The sequence below is a fragment of the Mirounga angustirostris genome, unplaced genomic scaffold, assembly GCF_029215605.1.
Source record: "Mirounga angustirostris isolate CCGP_5_RB_7025 unplaced genomic scaffold, mMirAng1.0.hap1 SCAF_14, whole genome shotgun sequence".
Taxonomy (NCBI): domain Eukaryota; kingdom Metazoa; phylum Chordata; class Mammalia; order Carnivora; family Phocidae; genus Mirounga; species Mirounga angustirostris.
In genome coordinates, this window is record NW_026991722.1 from 4,030,948 (window position 1) to 4,051,016 (window position 20,069).

At 43.9% G+C, this 20,069-nt stretch overlaps 1 protein-coding gene across 9 annotated transcripts in view; it reads right to left on the bottom strand.

Annotated features, from left to right (window-relative positions):
* The window catches only part of ZNF407 (zinc finger protein 407), a 470,693-nt gene that overhangs the window by 129,881 nt on the left and 320,743 nt on the right, over positions 1-20,069 (bottom strand). The window lies entirely within an intron of this gene.

The window sequence follows — 20,069 nt, forward strand, 5'->3', positions numbered from 1 at the left end:
AACAGAGGCATTTAGGAGTGGGCATGGCATATTTGGTACACATAAGAGTTTTAGGGCTAAGGCTCATGATGCAAAGATGGGGGTGGGAGGGATCACTTCCCGAGGGGACGACACTCATCCATTCCTGCAGGAGACATCCAGAGCCTCTAATGTGTGCGACGTTCAACATTTGCCTTTGGATGGATCTTCACTGGAGGAAAAGACAAATAAGATACACACCCCTAGAGATTATACCTATCTGGTAAATGTTAAATTAGAAAGAATATGCCTAATGACGTTGTATTAGACGTTATTTTGGAATCTTGTAAAGGTAATTACATGTTGAGTTATTTAGGGAAATAGTTCAGTCCCTAAAGATGGCAAAAAAACAAAACAAAACAAAACAAAACAAAAATCCAAAAACCAAAAAAACCCAGCAAGGAGGATTTTCCATGTATTAGGGAATTTTCTTTCTTTCTTTTTTTTTTCTTTTAAAGTAATCTCTATGCCCAACATGGGGCTTGAACTCATGACCCACAAATCAAGAGTCACATGCATTACCGACTGAGCCAACCAGGAGCCTGTATTAGGGAATTTTCAAGAGAAAGTTTGTGTTGCTTCTTACCAACAAAAGGAAATATTTCTGATGTAGAGAATACAGATTTTTAGTAATCAGAAAGACACATCACTGATACCATGTCAAAAGCAAGAAATAAGATGCAAAGCAAGGATCACTGCAGGAATCTTCTTTATTAAATGAATAATAAAAACAAGAACAAAAACAAAAACAAAACACAGAACTAAAGGAAATGGCTTCCCAAGCTCTGATGAAACTGGTTTTGATGAAATACATAACCTGGTGAACCTGGTTTTCCGACCCGTGACCTTTCAGGTATCGATACCAAACTGCTGCCATTCCCAAAACTTCACAGAAACAGGATCTGCAGAGCAAGTCTGGATCTGATCATTAGCACAGCACAACTGGGAAAAGAACGCGGATGAGTGGGTAGGTGGTCCATTCTGACTTCCAAGATTGGTAAGTACATTTTTCACAAACCGACCAAAATGCAGAGAAGCCTCACTCTGCTGGAACTTTCTGAGCACCAGACAAGTATGTGGCACCAGCGCAGGGTGGCGAAGGGCATGCACAGCAGCCAGACCGCGGGTGCCTGTGTGCCCTGCCACTCACCAGCCCCGTGACAGTGCACAAGGGCCCTAAAATCTGACCGCCCGGCTTCCCCCTCTGTAGAATGGAGAGAGTAGCAGTACCTACGACAGAATGGCTGCCAGGAACAAAAGAGTTCGGCGAACATACGGCTAGAATGTCAGTAAGTGTGAGGCACTGAAAAGACAGCCTGCCTGCAGACGAGGCCCCAAAGCGGAGCAGAGAGGAGGATGGGAAGTAGCGCCCATTAAGTTCCTCGTGCGCCTTAGACACTCTACCCAGCACTTTACACTTACTATCTCATCTGATTTCCTAATAATGCTGTAATAAAGAAGCACGATTACCTAACTGAAGATAGTATTATTTGGGGATTTCAAACTTCAGAGAAAACCCCAATTACTCAATTCTACAAAACCAGAGAATAATAAGGCCGTTAGAATATGGCATATAAGCACTTGTGATATTAGTAATTGGGTTAAGTATGGTATACAAATGCACTAACCTTGGGTCCTGAGCTTTGCATAAAGAAGCCGGGCTATTGGATACAAACTCCCACCAGAATGTCTATCATTTCAACACTGCCCTAACTGGGTACAATGGCAGTGTGAAGTCATCATGAGGTCTTAAATGGCACCATGCCTGTGATTTTGAACATTTCTCACTTACTTATGGAGAAACTTGCAACCCTAAAATTTTCATCTGTACCTTACATATCAAATGGCAGATAGTCCATCAGTAGATGCATGTTTAAACTCAGAAATCAGAAGCACTGTTGAAATCAAACTAATTAAAGCACAGCTCTGCTGAGGAGATCTTGCCTGGAAGGAGAACAAAGGGATTCCTAAGTGTATTCCATTTAGAGAGGGCAAAATTGGCCAGTCTTCCCCAAGGGGGCAGAGAAAATGTTTCAAAGACACACAAAAAGACCACTTCAAGACAACAAAACTGTGCTAAAATGAATCAGCTATTTAGAATCTCTTCAAAGGCACAACAGATGCACAAGGGTGAAAAAGGCAGAGGCCCAACAAGGAGACACACGGGCGCTGGGTCGAGGAGGACTAACAGGAGGGTCAGGCGCCGCCAGGCCAGATCCCAGCCACCGCATCCCAGGACCAGGTGAGTGAGTGTGACTGCTCTGGTTCCTGACTTACTGGAATGACAATTACCCTGATGTGACGATGATGATGATGGCATAATTTAAATTTAAAACAGACAGGAATCTGTCTCAACTCTTTATTCTCTAAAAAAAAAGAGATATTTAAGCAAAAAAGGTAATGGGCTTTAAGTACAAACATACAGATTGACTCACTTTTTGTTTTGAATTCCGACTGGCAGTTGGTTTACTAAAACCCTCATCTAGCATCTACATCTGTGTGAAGTTTTGCAATCTCGAACAGTTCCTCTGAAATTAAAAAATTTACTTGGGAGATGAGGTCCGAAATATAAATACTACCCTCTATTATTAAACACAGGGTGCTGACAATCTGCTTGAGGTTTATATAGAAAAGAAGAAAAATTCTACTAAACAAAGTAGGTTATATATAAATATTCCCAAGTCTTGGTGTCAGGAAATTTTCAGTCACCGAAGGGTCTGATGGAGAACAAGGTAGAGGTAGTGACACACTGGGAGACAGGTGTCCTCCATGTGTCTAACCATCCCCACTGAAATGTCCACATCCCCATCCAAGCCCTATCTGGCTGTGCCACCTGTCAGGCCTGCAAGTACTGGAAAAGGTTTTATGTGCAAATGGGGTCACCTTCCTCCCGAAGTTAAACGTTACTCTTCTTCAGTCAAGACCACAATGAACAACACACCTTTGCTAGAATCTTAGACTTCGTAAGGTCCTACTGTCACATGCCAAAGTTGCTGGATAAGCCTTCTTGCTCGCTGTTATTCTATTCATTTACTCACTTCATGCCAACAATTACATGGTGCTCCTCCAAGGTAGCAGGGATACGCGGTAAATCAGATGTGCGAACCTGCTTCATGTCCGGAAGGCTTTTGCTGCCTCGCCCCTCTGACCAGAAAGTTTTGGTTCCAGGTCTTTTCGTGGCTGGTTCTTCATCATGCACATACAGATCACATGCCTCCTCTTCAGAGAGACCCACTGTGAGTAGTCAACTCAAGGTAACCTGCACGCGCATGTGCACACACAGACTCGGGAAGTGATGAGGACAAGAACGGTCTCCCCTTTGCTGCCCCCTGACTCTGCTGTAACCCGAAACTTGCACACAGGTTGCACACACGGGAAGAAACTTAACACATACTTGATATTAAACACATGCATCGGTACACTCAGCCATCAGTGCCCAAAGATGAGGCATGTGCTGTGGTTCTCCAGACAAGGGAGAAGCTGACAAATACTGAGGGGTTCACAGAAGGCTTCAGAACACATAATGCTTGAGCTCATCCTGAAAAATGGGTCCCCTCCACCAAGGGACAGGAAAGCAGAGGTGGGAAAGGCATTCTAAATTCCTTATATAAAAACAATGATAAACATTTTCCCCTCAGAGGACTCTTATCATAGTAAGAGCTGCCGTTTGTTAAGTACCCAGTATAGGCCAGGAGTGGAGCTTTCCATGTATCTCCTCAATAAATCTGGAAGATTAGTACTACCACATACATTCCATGGGAAAGAAAACGGAGGTTCAGAGAGTTTAAAATACCCGCCCAATCTATAAAAACTCCCTCTATTATGGCACTATCTACCTTCCTCCCCAAATAGAACTCATCTTCAAATTATTCTGTGAATAAAATAGGAACTGTCAATGCAGACATCCAGGGAATTCACTAATTAGATACTTACTACATAAATATCTGTATGTTTACACAAACTGACATTTTCAAGTTCTTAAAATCTATTAAGAATAACAGATTGTAACCCTCTCCTGTTTATTCCTCAGAACAGTTTCAAAATTCAATCCCTCATCTAGCATGTTCCATTAAGAAAAAACAGAGAGAAGACAGTGACTCACTCAAAAAAAAAAAAAAAAAAAAATCAGAAGTTAATTTAATTAATACAATCCAGTGCAGAGAAGCTGGCCATGTGAATGTCCTAGACGTAAGAGCACCTGCCCAAGGACGACTCATGGTTGACCGAGGGCCGTGTGAGACAGAGTCTGACTAGCTGTGGGCCTGACGGGAGCATCGCTAGGTGAAGGGCGATCAGAGAAAGAGAAGCCCACACAGGACTCAGAAAAGGAAACATGGGCCTGGAGTACTGTGCTCAGGACCACCCAGAGAAAGAGGCGCCTGGAGAATGACTTCCAGAACCACAGGACCACAGGGCCACAGGGCCACGGGGCCAGCCAGGCTCCTGCCTCAGGCTAGCAGAGCAGGCCCTGCCCTTAAACTCAACTCAATGACTCTGTTCCGGCTTTAAACTCAGTAAAGGCAACATTCTGACCATAATTTGGCTTCACAAGCAGCAGTCTTCTAAGGGGAAAATGTGTTGATTGTTGACAGGAGTATTCGAGTGTGCTTGACAGTAATATTTCTCAATTAAAAAAAAATTAATTTATATAATTATCTTGCAAACTTTAGTTATGGTGGCTCTGTCAGATTATCTCTGGTTATTGATAAGATCATGTTTCAAGAACTGCAAACTGAGGGCCACCCCTGGGAACCCAGGTGAGATCCTGCCCCTCAGGTCCCATGTTAGAACTGCACACGAGAACAGCACTTCCATCCTTCAAGCCTTCCTTCTCCCCAAACGCATTCCTCACTGCCTTCCAATCACTGCTCGAAGCTCATCTCCTCCTTTAAGCCAACCCACATACATCCGTTGAACACGGAGAGCACAGAGCTTGGGTGCGGTCCCCACTGTGCTCCCCGAAGTGCCACAAGATGGCAGGTGCCAAAAGGAATACGAAGCAGGGTGGCGAGAGACACAGCTGTGTCCACTGATACTAGCCTTCATCTCTGCATCAGCCGGAGCTGATCCTACACTACGTCTCTACGCCATACACATGACACAGGATGTATAGCAGCTCCCGACGACACAGCAGCCCTGTCCTCCATCGCTCTATACCAGCCGGAGCTGATATGATGGGTGCTGCGAGTATTATATACGGACAGTGAAAATGTGATCAGAGCATGCACACTGGGCTTGTACACGAGACTGGGAAAATGGCAGAGACAACTGCAGTCTTATACCGTGAGGAAATGGGGACATCATCACACGAGCAGAGGACACTATCAATTTACTCCGTTTAATGAACAAGAAACATCTACAGTTGTATTAACTGGATACTGGGGATTTCTTTTTTGCCCTTCAGTTTACAGTCTAGGAAAGGAGCAATCTTTCAAGATGAATCGAAAATGGTGTTAGACTTCTGATATGGAGCTTCAGAGAGAAAAGAACCAGGAACCTGGCAAGTTACCGGGGTACAGATGAACTTTCTGAAACTGGACCAGCGGGCTGCACAGGGAGGTCAGGCAGGCCCTGTCACGGACGGGGTTGGCGGGGGACTGCGTGACTGCAGGCAGAGCAGGTATGTACAAGAAGAGAGCTTTGCTGGCCCTGCAAGGCCTGTCCCAACCAGGAACTTCTATCTGCCATCCGGCTTGGAGTCTGACGGCTTTCCTAAGCCCTGTGAGGAATGAGCAGACCTCCAGCGCAGCTGCTTGGGTTCTGACATGGTGGGACTTCAGGCAACTTCTCTGGTACCACCACTTTGGAAAACAGAGCATTTGGAACACTATTTCTCTGAAAATTTTACTGATGGAACTTAACCCCACCCCTCCTTACCCATTATGCAGCCATGTAGCTCCTAGAAAGAACTGTCTTGCTTCACAATGAAGACATGCCGGAGTACTGATCATTTCAAACGTGTCTGACTCCCCAATGTACCTCCCCTTGACGTGCTGGCTCTCTCATCCTCTCATCTCGAGGGGCCAGGCTTTTTCCTCCCCGTCTGTTCTCTGCCAGACGGACTGAACTCCCTTTCAGTTCTCAGGTCCTTTCTGTACTGGACCCACAGGTACCCCGTGTGCCCCACGCCCCCAGGACCAAACCACACCCTCCAAGCCCACCATATGCCCCACGGATCGCTCCCTAGATGTGTGCGTGTCAACACTCCCTAGTTGCTCTTCAGTTTCTCAGTGCTTCCAGTCCCTGCATTTCCTTTCACCCTGCCTGCCTGAGTGACCTTCAAATGTCCCTCAGCATTGCCCCGAGGATCCCCAAGCTGCTAATGGTTACTTCTCCCTTCATCCATGTCATGAGGCCACACTCAGGTCCCCACCGGTGGACCACCCTGTTCCCCCACCACTGGTGTATCTGCCTGGCTTATCATATATAACCATCTTCAGGGTGGAACCGAATTACACTGCTTGGAGCTCCAGTCAGAGTGGATGCATTCCAGTGATAACTGCCCTTCGTATCCCCACCAATACGCCATTTGCTCTCCTTGTAGCAGTGTGTATTATGGGTCTACAAGGGCACTCTGAAAGGACCATGACAATGAAGTTCATGGTGGCTGAAGTGGGCTAAAGGCAGGACCTTAACGGCAGAAATTGTTTAAGGAATAGCCCTTCCCCTGAGCATTAGGGGTGATGTGATTCTGTGATTTATAATAAATACATCTGGTGTCTTTCCCCATTCCCGGAGAACAGCTCCTAAAGTCCTGTAATTTCCTAAGTGATAAGAACTCTAGGCCTGTCTTGTTCCAATGAGGTGACTCTGGGTAGGCTCCCAGGTAGTTCCTCGATGGGGCTGGTCACCAGAAAGTCCAAGTCTTCATCACAGGCTTGGAATTTTCAGCCCCACCCTCTACTTCTCTAGAGAGTGGGCTAGAAATAGAGTTAATAATTGATCATGCCTACTTGAGGAAGCATCCATCAAATCCCAATAATATGGGATTCTGAGAGCTTCCAGGTTGGTGAACACATCCGAACACTGGGAGGGTGATGCACACCCCACCTTCATGGAGACAGAAGCTCCTGTGCTAGGGTCCCTTCCAGACTTTGCCCTATGTATCTCTTCATTGTTCATCTGGATCCTTTGTCACATTCTTTTTTTTTTTTTAAAGATTTTATTTATTTATCTGACAGAGAGAGAGATAGCAAGAGCAGGAACACAAGCAGGGGGAGTGAGAGAGGGAGAAGCAGGCTTCCTGCCGAGCAGGGAGCCCAATGTGGGGCTCGATCCCAGGACCCTGGGACCATGACCCGCGCCGAAGGCAGACGCTTAACGACTGAGCCACCCAGGCGCCCTATAAAGTTGTTTTCTTGGAGAGATTTTCCCCTAACTGTACACAAAATAGCTGCAGCCCCTCCCCGCCCCCCACAACACAGTTTTCTGGTTTCTCTTGCTGCCTCTACCCCAACTACAGCATTACAGTATGTACTTATTATTTATTTCTTATTATCTGTCTTTCTGCTGAGAGCAAGACCCTGTCTCCAGGGTCTAGAGCCGTGGGGTTCCCTCGAAAGCACCGACAGATCGGCGGCACGTAAACGGTGAGTAATGTGTGCTCCCGGGGGACGCTGACAGCACAGCGCTGGGGCTGTGGCCAGGGAGGCAAGCGATAACCCAACGCGGGCCCAGACCCAGTGGCTGGCGCACACCGAAGAGGAGAGTTCACAGACGGTATCGTAAACGGGAGCGGACCCACGAAATTATCTAGTCCTTTTATTTTTAATGCGTTAGTCATTGCTCTAAAGTGATCTCATAGTTTCTTCTTCCTGGCCTCGCAGGCCGCTGGCCACCTGGGTGTCCATTTCCCATGGATAATAAGGGGTAGGGGAACTACCCTTGAGTGACAGAACCTGGGAGAACTCACGATGCTGCTGTGGTTGTTCTAGCAACCCCTCGCGCAGCTGTGTGGGGGTTCATTCCTTAGCACGTATTTCTAAATTTCTGGCAATGTTTTTGTGCGCTCCATTAAGTATGATGAGAACTTTCTAGAGTTACTGGTCCCCCGCCTAGATCCTGTATTGTACAACTGCCCTATTCTCCAATTATCTTTGGTATTTCCGTTAAAATTTTTTTAAATGATACTCGTAGTGATTGTTTTTATTTAGAAAGTCTGAAAGTTAATAACTGTAAAGAAAACTTACTATGAAAATGAAACAAAGTTAACAATGAGATTAAAACCTATAAAGACAGTTAATATTGAAGAGGAAATAAATCTACAAATATGAAGTTAATAAATTAAAAAAGAAAACTATATATTCAAATAGCATGCCATGTTTTAAGATCTTTTCTGGGTGTTAAGTGATTCCAGGGACACTGAGGGTGATCAAGAAGAAATACGGAAACACTGACAGTAAGGCACCCAATCGCTGAGAAGATAAAGCAGTACGAGGCTCAGTGCTGACAGGGTACTGAGAACCCAGTGGCATTAGACACGGCACTCAGGGTTCTGGAGCTTGCCCATTTTCTCCTAGATCCCCGCACAAAACCGTTCAGGCAATTCAACAGGGTGACCATGAGACTAAAACGTAATGAGAAAAGAAAGCAAGAACAGAGAGGGAAGGAAGCAAAGGACCTTGGCCGCGGACCAAGGGACGCCCTTGTTCCTCCTACCCTGCACTTGTCAGGCCCTGTGGGGATTTCCACTGTTTACAAGGGACTGAAGAAGCAGCAAACGTCTTCTGAAGTCTGCTTAAAATGTCTGCTTCATACAAAACAACGCAAAGGCGGGTAAGAGTGTAAGTCTGGAGACATCTGGGAGCACGGCTGTTCTGGTCTTAATACCCAGGTAGTTTGGACTCTTTGTACCGCCCTGCTGTGCATGAAGGGAATTTAGACAATTGCTGCTCCCCATTAATATACTTAATAGGTGCCCGTTCCAGAATCTAGAAAATTTAAAAAGTTGCATGTGAAAATATTAAAATCTGAATCGTGGTAGCAAATTTTCAATATTGATGATCAATTCAGTCCCAGTAAAGGCAGTAGCAAAAGGTCAAAACAAAATCATTAAAGAAGTTTCTGACGGTTCTAGAAGCCTCATTAAAATGCACATCCTGCTAAAAGTATGAAAACCCTGGAGAGTCAAGGAGAGAGATGAAGTATGTGCGTTCAGAGTATTCCCGAGAGCAAGAAGACAGGAGACCTCCCCGGGTTTAGAGAGAACTTATTTCCAAAGCTACTTACCATAGAGCAGAAGGAAGGCAGGAGATGTCTTAAAGAAGGTCTCACAAACCCAGCGGCAGTGTCATCAGAACGGTTTTGACGACGACCACGGCCACTGTACCCTGCAGTCATCTGTAAGCTACAGCGACTGTATGAAGAGACTAAGAAAACGCTCTCTGTCGCGGGTCAGGAAGCAGCCAGCACGGAACAGCACTGGCCCTCTGCCGGAGCCCCCTGCCCGAGCCCCTCGGGCACAGGCTCTCACACCTTGGGGTAAGGGAGCCTCTAGAAGAGGCCCACACCATTCTCGGCAGTAGAAAGAATGAGAATAAAGGTCCGCCGTCCTGGAAGGCCTACCGGGTGCCCGAGGCCACACTGCTCTTTCTCATCTTGTAAACTGACCACTTGCTCAGTACGTTAACATGAATGCTGGTCGGGAGAGACCCAGGAAGTCACCAACTGTTTTCTGGCTGCCATATACAGACTCTCCACCGGCCGCGGGTGGGTGTGGAAGGAAGGAGCTAGAGTTACAGGTGATGATCCCTCAACCTTCTAAGGCCCCACAGGAGTGCCCTCTCCCGGGCGGCCCCGGCTGTGCGCCGGCCTCTGCGAGCCCCTGGAGCCTGCTTCCCAGCCATCCGTGCTCCTCCCGCCCAGCTGCCCCCTTCCCGTTGGCTCAGCTCTGTTCTGCTGCTACTGGGAAGCCACTTGGAGACATCGGCCTAACCGTAACTAATGGGAGGTCACAGAAAAAATCTACCAGTTTCTTGTTTTTTTGGTTTTTGCCATTATGTGACAGATTGATTTTCGTTCTCTGCCCTGTCTCGGTCTCTAGAGGGGCCCGGTCATCTTAAACAGATTGAGTATTCCTGCCCCCACTGGGGTTGTGCTCTTGGCACGTGTGGCCCTGTGTTAAGCTCAGATTTCAGAGAGATGCCAACAGATGTTCGGGATGCTATGGGGTTTAAGCAGGCTCAGTGATCTCCTCAGCGGCAGGCAACAAACATACTATTCATTAGGAACCCCTCATAGTCCTCTGTGGGAAAGAACATTTGAGGAGTCGAGTTTGTTCCTAATTTGTCTGTACCTAGACCTCCTGGCCTTCCTAACCCATAAACCCTCCCCCGATGGTCTCAGACTCCCCGGAAACCGTATGCATGCCTTTCCTTATAATCTTATGCAACAAATGAAAGTTACGGAAGAGATTACCAGGAGATTGGGACTGTTATGTTATCTATTAAAATTTCATCCTTTATTTTACATTCAGGGAAGTAAAGCAGAGAGGGCTCATGCAAACAGTGACCACTAGGTCCTAGGTCAGTGGGCTTTTCATTTGTCAATTTCCCCTTGCTTTTTACAAGTTTCCAATGGTTCATTATAAGTATTTGATTTTAAATGTGTTCACCTCAGAGAAACGTATCTACTGAAAATATAAATGGCTTATGTACTATTTCAAATATTCTTGCTCTATTTACCACTGGCCATATTTCTATATCCCTCTACTTCTGGTTCCATATTTTCTATAAATCAGCTAACTGTAGATTTACCTGAATCTTCTAGTTTGCTCTCCAACCTCTGGCCTGCCCTTTCTTTTCATATGCCAGCATGCTTTCTAATTTGCTGAAATAAAATCTTTATGTAAAACACCTTAAGAGTTAAAAGTTATAGTTATATAGTCATCTTCATTTTTGACTTTCTTTTTCAGAATACATTAACTCTGATTTGAAATCTTATTTTGAGGACAGATCTTCTAAGTGTTGTTTTCTCTCATTTCTAATTAAAGTTAGCTGCATTTTTACATGGCCTTCTTACACAAGTTTCAAGTGCTTACATTTCAAGGTATTGGTGTTTATTTTACACCCCTGTCCAACATACTCCCTTTAACACTTTGTCTTCCCTCCCTCTCCTAAAAGGTAAACTTGACCTGCCCTTAGGATTGATAATCTATGGGTATGATGAAAGGTTTTTTTTTTTTTTTTAAGAAATAGAATTTTCAAAACTATAAATAAAATATTTCAGAATGACATATTAAGTAAGAGATTTATCTGGCATTGTTGGGAATTCCAGGTATATTATATGGGAACTCAGAACTAGACCAATAATTCTGACAGAACTGAAACTTTAAAGGGGTGTCTACGGATACAAAGCTTTGTGTAAGAAAGGAAGAACAGGGGAAAAGTCAGCTAAAAATGAGGAATCTGGAACATGTAGTTTCACAAATATACTGGGCAGCCTGAGTAACAAAGACCAAGTGGAGGTAAATGTCAGCAGACGCCTTATATTAACAAGCACAGGTTATAATAAATAAGCAGTAAAATAAGATATTCCCATGGCACATATAATGAAAAAAGTGGCCAGTGAGCAAAAGCTCCCATGAAAGACAATTAGTGGACAAAGGAATTCCCTCTTCTAAATAAAGCAATACAAGGAAAAAGGAGAAAGGGTCACAAAAGAATACCACCTTCCTCAAGACAGCAGAGATTACCTTCTTTTAAAAAAAAGGAGCTCAGTAATCCATGCTTCTGACAGGCTCCTGGTCCACTGCCCACCAGGAGCGGGGAGTCCCGGGTTCTGTTGTTAGCTCTGCACTTGATTATTTTACCTTGGAAGTCATTCTCTCTCCCTCTTAGTTTTGTGGGGAGATTTATAGCATTTTCCTGTGTTCTGGTGTGAAAGACTCACTAAAAAGGAGACGGGGTTGAAAGGTCATCAGAAGAACCTGAGAGAAGAAAGGAACTGGAAGGAAGTGGAAACAAAGGGCTGGGGCAAGAGCCAGGGCCCTTGGAGAGGCGGGAGCAGAGCGGGCTCGGGCTTCCCTCCGGCTGAGGGAGCTCGGTCCTGCCCACCTGTCCGCCTGTCCAGGGCTTCTTTGAGCGCCAGCTCAGAGCTGACTCCACACTGGCTGCCTGAGGCATCCTCCACCCAAGAGGGAGCGAGCCAGGGGCGGGGAAGTGCCGCACCCTCCTCCCCAGAGCCAAGGGCTGGGCGCCTGCCTGTGCATTCTGCTGCTGCAGCCCGTTCCAAGCACCCATTACTTTCATGTCTTAAAAATGTCTCAGACTTATTTTTTAATATAAATGACGCCATTTCACATCACACCCCACTGAAGTACTTTATGGACTTTGCCAAGTCCAGCACCGCAACAAAGGATACTTTGAAATTCCCAAAGGAGCTGCAGTCAACAAACAGCTCAGACGACGCCCGCACGGAAAACATCATGAACCTGGGCCTTCTTAATTAACAATATTTTTAATTCTCCCAGGTCACATGAAACCAGTGATGATTTCGGCTAAAATTAGGTCATACAATTCACTAGGGAAAAAAGGAAACTATATAGAAGAGCCTTGTCTAAAGGACCTGCAGAATTGCTTTTCCCCCCTTTTCAAGATGACGCAAATAAAGAAGAAGAGCCTAAGGTACCTTCCTGGAATGGCTTCAGTGCAGCCTTAAGGGTGGGACAGGAGAAAGTCATCTGTTAGGTGACCAACAAAGACCCGCTTCTTCTGCTAATCAAATTGAGGAGGTAAACCAGTTAGACTACTAAGCCTCACTTCAAGCACTAAAACAAACAAACATTTTTTTCAATGAAAAAGCTACTTGAGAACTCTAATACTATTAAGCAAAAGAGGCTATCAGTTTATATGATTAAATTCATCTAAAGAGAATTAATTAAAATGTACTTAAAAAAGTCTCACTCTCAAAGACAGCAACATAGATTAGTTGCTCAAAGATGAAGCTTAAAAACTGTCACATTATTTTAGTCATGATTTCCAGGATATTTTGTTGTTATTTTTAGTTTTTTGAAATCTGATTTTTTTTCTGCCACATTTCTGCTTAAATCATTTCTTGTATTTTATTTTGAATGCATCTCTAATGCAAACCAAAACACTAAAGTCATGTTCAGTTTTCAGTTCCAATCCAAAAGAAAACGAGAAGCATACAAATTGTTATAAAATATGCATTAATGTTCTCAATGTAATTGTTAGAATATATGTTTTATTTAGAAGTAAAATACAAAGGAAATAAGGAAATGAAACAATTCAAAATGGGGCTAAGATATTTTCTCTCTGATGTTTCACGTTTTCCGACAATTCACAAAATAAAGTACATCTTTTAAGGGCGAATTTGAAACTAAAAGTCAAATAAAACATGCTGGACAAAAAAAGAGCAATTCAAAGGATTTGTTTATTTTTCCTGGGGGAAGGGCAGAAAATAAATTCCATAGTTATGAGAATCACAGGATCACCCAGCCCTCATGGTATCGGCTTTGTGAAATTTGAAACCTTCGTCTTTATTCACACCGTTACTCACAGAACCTAAAATGATTCTCTAATTTGGGATACATGGTTTGAAATGGTTCTTTTTCCTTTTTCCGTTTTAGTCTGTCACATAAAATGTGTCCTTGCATATGTGTTTCCTTGTCTTTCTCGTACACTTGCTTTGTGTGGTATACTCCTAGACAGTGCAGCTTAAAACGCAAGTTAATGACTTAGGTCCTAAAACCATCTTCACCTATCAGCCCATACCCCAGGTGACGACTGAGGTCAGGCTGTGGGGGACACAACGCAGGGCCCATGGCAGCTGAAGGGCCCATGCCCTTCAGAAAAGAAGGGCGGTGTGAGGGGGTCTGTCATGTAGCTGTCATCCGCAGACTTAAGGTGAGCAGCAAAAGAGCAGAGAGGCAGCCCTAAGGTTGGGAGGCTGCAAAAACCAGGCTGTACCGGAAGGGAAAGCAACAGTGTACCGAAGCAGTGTCCCTTAAGAACGACGAATTTAAGCACTATGTTCTTAGTAAGAGACCTTGCTTGCCTGGTTAAAGAGGGGGAAGAAGAGAGGAAGAAGAATATTAGATTGATGACAAAATCATAAAAAAAATCGACAAATCAAAACTATGGTAAGAATTAGACTCATTCGACACTGGTGTTCATGAAGAAAATTTTAACAATATTATAAATAAAATTAATAAAAGGAGGGGAAAAAGAAGTCCTTATGGAAAATACCGCATACTGTCATCAGCTCTGAGCACATGAGTCAGGAATTCTCTCTGAAGTCTTTTTAATTTCTTCAATGTTAGAATTGAAGCTGCCGCATATTTCAACGATATTTAAGCTATGGCAGCAGTTTTCTAGGCAAGGGACGCTTCCCCTTCAAGAAGCAAAACTCTTTTCTTTTCCCTAAATAAGCATAATAACACTGGCAAGCTGTCTGTGAGGGAAGGAAAAAACAGAACCCGTGCAAACTGGGAGAGGATCTAAGAACATATTTGCAGGAGACACCAGAATCTATTCAGTTGGTTAAAATAGGTGTTTTGTTTTGTTTTGTTTTTAGCATCAGAATTTCCATTAAATCTTTTGCAGAAATAAATTCCAGCTCCCACTTTCAAAAACATCTCAAAAATATGGACGGAGATATAGCGATGCTATAAACAATCACCAAAGTAATGGAAATTGTAAGTCTATTCAGGTAAGCAAATGGATAGAAAGAGTTCAGTGTGACAGAGAGAGAAAGGGAGAGTTCAGTGTTTCTGGTGTTGTAGGTAAACCAAGGACTACATTTCTGTCAGGGAAACAGAGATGGAGACACACAAAACAAACAAACAAACCCAGTGCACACGCCTAATTTTTACCCACAAACTGCAACCAGGGAATGAATTCATGATCCCCGGGGTTGCGACTATTCTTGGCTACATTCGAACACCGGTGTGGCAAACTGTTTCTTTGAAACTCTTTAAACTTTAAAACTAAGCACAGGCTTTCCCCCCCTTCTCTGCTAATTACACACTTTTCTGTTAAAGAAGCAAGCCCTTTATTGCTCATAATTTCAGCTATCACTTGCTTGGGCATCTTCTCGGATCAATAGCATATAGTTAAGTGGAAGAAAAGGCTAAATGTTATTGCTATTTGCAAAGCAAGGATTAATTTTTAGTTTTTAAGTGCTCTTGTGTTTTGTGTTAAAATAAATTCAAGTCACAGGTTCAGGGTAGCTACACATTCAGAGTTTTTTGTTAAATATCTGTCATTTTTTACATGTTGGATCCTGGCATAGGTTATAATAAAATCTAGTGTGCATTCTGCAATTTTACAGATCCTAGTGCTGGTGGTCATACATCTTGGATGGCAAAACTACATGGGTTGTGGCACCATAAAAATCAATAAATATTAACCTTTTCTGGCACTTTGTGCACGGATGCTTTATCAATTGCTGTCAGGTAATAGAACAGTCAGTGATGAACTGTATATCTCAGCTAAGGGATCCATAACAAGTTTAGAAAATCAATGTAGATTAACACACTTTTTAAATAAAAAAATCATCAATGGATTTCTATTTCCTATACAAAGAACACAAAAGCTAGTAAGCTCACGTTCTGAGTAGGTGCCTTTGGTGGGACATAAATATCAAGCAGCGCTCTAATCCAAAGAACTAAATATTTTACACCTCTCTCCGGCTCCACTTATATAATTATATGGATTAAATATAACCTGCTTTCAGACTTTAGGTAACATGCTAAGAAGCAGGAAAATTTTATCCCATTACAACATCCATCTTATTTCTGTTAGCTAATTCTTCCAGATGAGCTACAGATAATATCTAGTATAATCTTGTAAAGGCTTGAAATAAAGGGGAAAACTGTTTAGTAAAACCAGAATGTCACTTTATGCCATGGAACTGTCCTTAAGGTCACTTCAGTAGTGACCCTCGCACTCTGATCCCATGTCACCTGCAGGGCCCTCCTTCATATAGCACTGGTCCTGCCCTTACGTGCCCTGCCCAACAGGGGGACAGACTGTTGGCTGGGAGCCTCCAACATGCACACTAAGGACTGCATTCTACTTACTTTACGGTACTCACTCTGGTCCTCCCAAGACTTTTAGCTTTGTAGTTGTAGCTCAACCTCATGGGACAATCCAGGTACTGATAACTTATGAGGTGAATGCAGAACTAAACTGTCGAATTCGGTCATTTAAATAGCAAAGTGTAAACTTATTTGCAATCTCACTCATCAGTATATCCACGTCTGACCCTTGATGGAGAACAAACATAAAGGTTTTCATGGCCCAGTTCCCTTAAAAAATACTTTGAAATTTCAACAGGGCAGCCACTCAGACAAATAGCTCCATCGTCGGATGGAAAATGAATGCTCCATACATAAGGTAACAGTTGTGAGTGAGAGAACTTCGATGTGCTAAAAGCTCTATTAACATAAAATCTAAAAGTTAGCCGTGGAGGAAAATGACTTTACACTTATCATTCTCTCAGTGACATCCATATTTTTAATCTCTAGATAAATCAGCTAAATAAAAATCAGAATTTTTATGAAAATAACAACATACTAGTTATAAATCTTTGGCTGTAAATTTTAAAACGGCTTTTTTTTGGTGGAAATAACTCTAATGAATTCATTTTTTTGCAATAAACAGTAACTATTAGGCCTAATGATTTTCAAAGTGACTGCTCTGGGGGTAGAATGAGGAAAATCTTTAACACAAATTAATAAATAGATCTTACAATACGATCTACTATGCATTCATTCCTCCAAGAGAGCTTGGTTCTTAGATGATGTTGAAGGAAGGCAGAAAAACGTTCAAATAACCCAGATTCACCAGGAAGTCTCTAGTATCACACCTGAGACTGGATGCAAGTGTTACTCCCATGATCGGGGGAAGGTTACAGCAGGTCCACGTGGGCACTCCGCTCAAGGCCGGGGTGAGTGCATGGGCCCAGACTTGCCGTGGGGCCAGCAGCAACCCTAAGAACATGCTTCAGGCTCAGACACCAAGTGCCTCACGGAAGGCCTGTTCCGAAATGGCTAACTTCTTCTTTTTTAGACTTAAGGTTAGAAAGATTAAAAAGATTTTCACAAACTAGTCAAGGAAAGTCTTGTCTATTTTAAGTCAAATTTGATTAGCATCACGACAGGGCTTCCCGTCTGGATCCCTGACCCCACAACTCGGCCAGGGAGGTACACTTCCCAACCTTTTCCCCATGTTTGTCACCAAAACCAGCGAAGATAAAAAAACAAAAAAACAAAAAAAAACACAAAAATATAACACTGTGAGAGATAGCCCAAGATTAGGAAGAGCTCCTAGAGACAACTGTGATAATCTTAATTTTTCTGTGGTAACAAGCATCCACGAGGCTAGAGTACATTTTCCGGACTCCAAAACAAGCCCACTTTCCATTTTGCAGGGAAGATGTGTGCAAAAAGAACTGAGGTAGACATAAAAGTCACAATCTCTTTTTTCTCTGTAGTTTCTATCAATAATAGCTTATAGCCTCAGTGTTCACCAGCCCCACGGAGTATCCATATCCAGAAATGGAGATAATTATTTTCAGGCTGACAGATTTTATTCTAACACCACCCTGCCATCTTGCAGCAGTCATTGAGAATATGAAGAAATTCGTATACGAGAAGGGAAATAATTCCAGCCCTAGAATAGGTTTGTTGACTTTCTACATGAAGGAAGAAAATAATCATCAGTAAATATCACCATCACCATTGTTGGGGAGATTCCTCCTTTCTTTGCAGAGTTAAGCTTTAAGACTGTGTATTCTCTCATCTAACAGCATCTTTGATATGCGGCTCTATGCCGATAACAAGCATAGGCCTCATGTAATAGGAAATAAATGAAGGGAAAAAAACCCAGCAACTTCATCTATACTTAAAGAAGGAATAATTTACCTGCGTAACCTATTTAATGCCGCTCTGAGCAACTCTGATCTATTCTGATTTATTATAACCCTACTTGTCTTTGACGTATTCAAGTATTTGCTTACCCACCCCTTAGCGTACACTGTATGTGTCTGAGTGGATCCGTGTATTTGCTTTTGCTTTTCCTTCCATGCCTGGAACACCACCCTAACCTTTCAATCAATGGGTTGTTATCGAGAAAACCTACTGAAAACTCCTGCTTCGTGACTACAGGTCCCCATGGAGCACATGTGTTCAACCAGTGAGCCCCAGGACTCAAACGGTGGTGAAGGGATGAGTGCGAGTGACAGTGCTGGGCCACCACAGGGCTGGGGGGCGTGTGGCCGTGGGCGCCGGAACGCACCAGCTACGGACACATGAGACATCCTCAAATACGTGGTCAGAAAAATTCAGGATTTAGACAAGCAATCCTGTAGGGATTAGCAGAAGTCTCCTGTAATTATGAAGTGCATCACAAAACCACTGCGAAAGTTTTATGAGAAGTCACGGGAAGAAACTGCGTCGTCTTGGGCAGTTTCCAGAGGAGTGGCGGTGCGTATGGGCACCGGAGGCAGGGACCCCGGCTCTCCCTGCCCCCCTCACTGCAGGAACTCAGCCAGGGTCCCCCTGCGCCTTCCCTTCTGTCACCCTCCGCTAACAAACAGGATTTCTGTGTAAATGTTCTGAAAGAAATGTACATTTTATACACATGGCTCAAGGAACCCAATTAAGAAACAAACACCAAAAGAAAACGTCGTCCATTCCAGGAATGTTCCCTCCTGGTCCTCACCTTCTCCCCAGAAAGGTCGGGCGTGTGACTTGGCCTTGGGTCGGGGGGCTGGAGGTGAAGAGAAGGATCTAGATGCCAAGGGCACAAGCTCTCCGTAGCAGACGTTTGATACAAACGGACTTTTTCTCTCAACAACAGTCCCCCAAGTAGGACTTACCACGTCAGGGTTTTGAAGGAACAGAGGCATGGGAGAGCCAAACTTCTTACAAGGCACAGCACTAGTGAGTGATACCGAGCCCGCCACATCACTCCTGTTACCTCCCTGGTTTCCTATTTCCCTTAGTTCAAAACCCTCTCCACATCTTCAAATTCTGGCCTCTCCCAACGTCCTGCGTCTCACATGGAGTCTCCTTCCTCACCCCAGCTCACCAGGACCCTGCTACCCTGGGCTGCCCAAGGCCTTCAGGGAAGGTCAGTTATCTAGGTAGGCTTGTCACCCCCCCCCGCCCGCCACCCCGAAGCTCGGACTCCCCTGACACACTCTGTCCTAAGAGTTCTTCCTTCAAGCAGATGTCCCCACGTTGGTTGCAAGTCCTATTTGTGATGGAGGGTTGCTGTGTGCCTCTCTCACGTGCCAAGCCCTGTAAGGGCCGGGGTAACGCGTGCTCTGTCTACAACTCCCTGTCTGCATGGGACCAGGGGACTGACTCGTTCCCTCTAATGTTCAGAATCTTGGGAGAACCTTAGCGGATGACTTAAACGAATGTACTGTCCAAGAACCATTGCAAAGAGACTGGCTGTAATCTAAGAAGCTAATTCTCATGACATCCATGACCAGAGAGGTTTCTAAACTCGTTTTACACACAACAAGCAACACCTAAAGGCAACAGATGAGAGAGGACCAGAGCTGACTCAAAAGCGGCCTGATCGCATTATTAGACAACTGTTTTTGTTCTTGTTTTTCCACCATCCCATGCTGGCAATCTTGACAGAACCGGACAAGAGGGTTCTATTTCCTTAATTCTGATTACTGAGGTCTTTAGAATAGTGTTAACAGCATTCACTGCCTTCCCTCCTGATGTTAAAAAGCAACACATAAGAAATACAGAAAAGCTGGCACTGTTAGGCCCATCATTTTTTCTAAACAAGTACATGTTAAAAAATGAAACTGGGGACACTTTCAGCCTACCATTTTAATATCTTCTTAGATGCTCTTAAAATATAGAAATAATATGTGTTTGTAATGGAAACAAACCATTGCAATACAGAGTTGTATAAAGAAAAAAATGCACAGGTTTCATTCACCGTCTAAACGGACCTCCTGAGATGAGGAGTATTAAGAGTTCGCTCATGGCATCTATGTGATTCTGCATGCTCAGACAAACACACATGTGGGGTGGGTTCCTTCTCCCTCTTGAAGAAAGA